This window comes from Macrobrachium nipponense, chromosome 7 (genome assembly GCF_015104395.2).
Source record: "Macrobrachium nipponense isolate FS-2020 chromosome 7, ASM1510439v2, whole genome shotgun sequence".
NCBI classification, from domain to species: domain Eukaryota; kingdom Metazoa; phylum Arthropoda; class Malacostraca; order Decapoda; family Palaemonidae; genus Macrobrachium; species Macrobrachium nipponense.
In genome coordinates, this window is record NC_061109.1 from 75639587 (window position 1) to 75644586 (window position 5000).

A 5000-nucleotide genomic window follows, 5' to 3' on the forward strand; every position below is an offset into this window, starting at 1 on the left:
ATATATATTATATTAATCTAAAATTACGCTTATAGTACATACTAGAAATATATATACGGTTTTCATATAACAATTCAATATGCTTTGACATGACCAAACCAGAAATTAAAGTTCGAAAACGAATAAGAAAAAAGAAAAAAAAAGCAATTTCGAAATCGCCGCTGATATTCTTTCCCTGCCGAGACTGACGATTCGGTCAAAACATGATTCACTTGTGATGAGTTTCTTTCAGTCTGAAATCGACTTCGAGTCGACGACCTCCTCCGGAGTTCGTTCTAATTAACTGCCCCGGCTATCTCTCTCTCTCTCTCTCTCTCTCTCTCTCTCTCTCTCTCTCTCTCTCTCAATTTTCTAATCACGAATAGTAGTCTCTCACTCTCTCTCTCTCTGGCTCTCTCCTTAAATTAAAGAACACTAAATACATGGCTAATTGGATATGCATGCGATGAATTTTCTAATCACGAATAGTAGTCCCTCTCTCTCTCTCTCTCTCTCTCTCTCTCTCTCTCTCTCTCTCTCTCTCTCTCTGGTATTGTTCTCATCTGAAAATATGTTCGTTGTGCATATCCCGTGTAGCTCTGCCCTATCTGAAATGCATCTATGATCCGATATGCGGGAACAAGAGCAACTCTTAAATTTTTCCATCTCTATGTCGTGTTTCTGTTCTTTTGTCATAGGGAGTCTTGTCTGGCGGACACAACGCCATATGGAGGGACTGAAGTCTTCCACGACGGACGTGTTTGACAGGGGAGATTTCTTGTATTTTTTTTTTTCTTACTTTCATTTTGTTCTGTGTTTTCACTGAGTAGATGATTGTGAGACACTGTTTGGACTTGTAAGTGCAGATTGGATGTTGTATGCAAATGTCTGAAGTGTATGCTGTTCATTGGGAAGTGTGGGTGTTGCAATAAAGTGTGGGTGTTGCAATGAAGCAACTTCTTGTCTTCACAGCATCATTTGCCATAGCTTTTCAACTTTTATCTTCTTCTATTAAGTCACTTCGTGCAATGAATTTATCCCAACGTTTTGGAGACGAGGAGTTTCGCTGATGTCTGCTATCATGCTGTAAGAAATGCAGAGGGAAATAATGACATAAAGAAATAAAAAAAAAACTTATTCGTTATCCAGTAACATAGTAGCAAGTCGGGGCTCCAGTTTATCTATCCACCTTTTCCCCGTTATTTAATATTTAGTATTAAGTATTGGTTTTATGAATGTGAATTATGAGAAATTCTGGTTTTTAAGGAAGTTTGTGGCAATCCAAGGGGAATACTTTGAAGGAGACTAATGTAAGACTGTTGTATCTGAATACGAGTATATTTTTATGAATGAAGGTCGGATACTTTTTGACACACCTCGTATACACACACATAGTATATATACTATTACACACACACACACACACACACACACACACATATATATATATATATATATATATATATATATATATATAGATAGATATATATATATATATATAGTATATATATAGAATAGATATAGTATATATATATATATAGTATATATATATATATATATATATATATATATATATATATATATATATAATGTGAATAATGTGGAGAGTTAGAGAAAGTTAAATGAATGAATAAGTTACCAGGCATCATGAAAAATTGAGGAGAAGAAGAAGAAGAAAGAAGAAGAGAGGACGGAGGAGGAGGGGAGGAATAAAAGGAGGAGGAGAGGAGGAGGAGAGGAATCTCCTTTCAATTAAACGTAATAAGACCAATTAGTGCTCCCTTACTCTGGTTCGACGAAGCACAGGAAAAGGAAAAAATGTTTTCAAGGTCTGAATTCCCTCTTCCCTTTCGATCTCTCGTCTCAGACAGTTTATCTTCCTTTCTGCCTGTCCTCATTTTTTTTAGCCTTATCGTTCCTCTCATGGACGGGTATCACGTAACGATTGTCAGCTTTCGTCTTGGCAATACGTTTCGAAATGGACAAATATGTTATCATTAAATTTTTGATAATGTCATTTTATCTTCTTTGGATGATATAATAGTAATAATGGTAAATATCATTTTGGCTACTTACTCTTCTATCATCCTACTAACTCTTCTATCATCTATAGTTATCGTCATGATTTTCTTATCGCAATTATAATCATCGTCATGATTTTCTTATCGTCATTATAATCATCGTCATGATTTTCTTATCGTCATTATAATCACCGTCATGATTTTCTTATCATCATCAGAATCACTGTCTTGATTTTCTTATCGTCATTATTATTATCGTCATGATTTTCTTATCATTGTGATGATCAGCGTCATGATGTTTCATGATCATGTTCTTCTTATCATCATTATAATAATCTTCATAAATGTTTTAGCATCATGATGATCATCGTCATGATTTCCTTATCATCGTGACCATCATCGTCATGATTTTCTTATCATCATAATAATTATCTTTATCTTCTTTTTATCATCATTATAGTCATCGTTATGATTTCCTTATCATTGTTCCTATGATTTTTATAATAACATCATTATATTTGAATTCGCGATCATTCATTTTGTTCAGAATTGAGTTAATGGATTTCTTGTATTAAAGTACAAACAGTCTTTTCTTTAATGCAAACATTGTCCTCAATATTACCTCTTTTCATCGTGTGTTGCATTTCCTTTTCCTATCTTCCGTAAATTCAACAACGGGTCTATTGCTGGTAGGGAGGATTTCCATTTGCCACTGCGTTCTTTTCTGTGTAAAAAGGAAAAATTATTAGAAATATTTCCTTTTACATTTTCACTTGAAATTTGCACCCACTGCAATTGACAATTGGACTTTACATTACGTCCTGCAGCTAACAACTGTTATCGATTTCTGTTTTATGGATACAAAAAAGTTATCTTAAACATTTTGTTACACATTTCCACTTCACATTGAGCCTTTTAGTAAAGGGGTTTCAGCTTTTTAACCTCGGTTTGGACGGGTTCACTTGTTATGGAGTGGTTTCAGCCCCCCACCCCCCCTCCCCCTTAGGTCTTTTTCACTTGTTAAGGGCTGGTTTCGGCGTTTTGGCACTGGATTGGCATGTTTCACTTGTTAAGGGGTGGTTTCGGCTTTTTATTGCACCCCCCCCCCCCCCCCCCCCCCCCAAACCCCACCCCCTTGCCCCGTTTGCCTGTTTCACTTAACGGGTGGTTTCGTAGTTTTGGCTCCGGTGCCAGATAAAAAATATAATATAAACAAGAGACACTTTTATTTCCATTTTACTCTCCAACATTCAGGAGAAGAATGAATTGCCAGGAGGCTTTTGAGATCCCGTCTTTTATTGATTTTTTTTACACATTTTCCCTCATAAAAGAGTGACATTGGAAGAGTCTATCTAGCAAAAGGCAGATTTTGCACCCTTTTTCATTTCTTTGCCATACGTATAAAAAAAATAAGAAGAGCCATTGGAAGAATCTTTCAAGAAAAAGGCAGATTAAGCACCAACCCATATACAGAAAAAGCGTCAAAGACAGCCGATAAGATCATAGGAATCCCTTCGCCTGTAACTGATGTCCTTTCTCTCCCCGACATAAAACAAAGGAGATGAACAGGAAGAAACAACCGAGGAAACTCTTTAAGTTCTGGGAGGTCTGGAGCCCATCAAAAGAAAGGGATAGAAGACAAAAGATAAGATCATGAGGAGCTTTTTTGCCTAGTCCTTTTGGGCGCCGACAAATCTTCCAGCGAGAACAAAGGCTGAGTTTTTACGTCTCTGGAAACACACAAGACGACGTCGAGAGGAGAAAAGGAGGAACTGAATAAGGCGGAGTTTGTGTTCACTGCCAGGGACGAAAAGAAATATAACAAGAAACAAAAGGTTTCATGTAGGTGAGAAATAGTGAGAGAATGACATATTTATATGGACAAAGGTGTTTCAAAAGGTTGTGTGGAGGAGAGACGAAGAGAATTATTGCAGTCAGGTGGGTAAACGTTCCTCTTAGACTTTTTAGACAATACGAGACGCCTTTCAAAGAATATAAATAAGTAAATCATAAGAATGTGTCAATCACTTTGTAAGCTCCTCAGTGGCGTGGTTGGTATAGTCTTGGCCTGCCACCTCAGTGGCCGCAAGTTCGATTCTCGGGCATTCCATTGAGGGGTCAGAGATGTGTATTTCTGGTAATGGAAGTTCACTCTTGATGTGGTTCCGAAGTCACGTAAAGCCGTTGGTCCCGTTGCTAAATAACCACTGGTTCTATGCAACGTAAAAGCAACATACAAAGAAAATCAATCACTTTGTCTAATCTATTCTTGAACTGACAAGTAAAAGCTCTTAGCAATGATTAAGTTCCTGTAAAAGTTGGGATTCACCTTTGCAGTTCCAGTATCCACTCGTTGGAGAGATATCTGTCGCAATTTAAGGTTAATTTGACCAGCAATCAATATCATTTATACCTCTGAGAATCTTAAACTTTTTTATTTAACTAATGTGTTAATCGACGCATTTGTTGGAGTGTAAATTGAGATTAATTATATATCCAAGGTGTGTGCTTGATGATAGTAGCTCTGATGCTCAATCCTGTGTAGTCTCTAATATGTGTGTCCTTCTAATTGTAGAGAGAGAGAGAGAGAGAGAGAGAGAGAGAGAGAGAGAGAGGATGTGTGTGTGTGTGTGTGCGTGATCTGGAAGGTCATACTGATACATAAAGCTCTCTCTCTCTCTCTCTCTCCTCTCTCTCTTCTCTCTCTCTCCTCTCTCTCTCTTTGACGAGATAGAGAGAGAGAGCGTGTGTGTGCAAGGGATCTGGAAGTTCATACTGATACATTAAGCCCTCTCTCTCTCTCTCTCTCTCTCTCTCTCTCTCTCTCTCTCTCTCTCTCTCTCTCTCTCTCAAAACCATTTCACGTACAGGGTTGCGTATATTGTTCGAGACTCCTTTCCAAGTATTCCATTCAGTTTTTTTTTTTTTTTTTTTTTTTGTAGTGAGAGAAACCAATTTGTTCTCCCAAATTTTATTATCAGGTATTGTAAATTTGTTTGA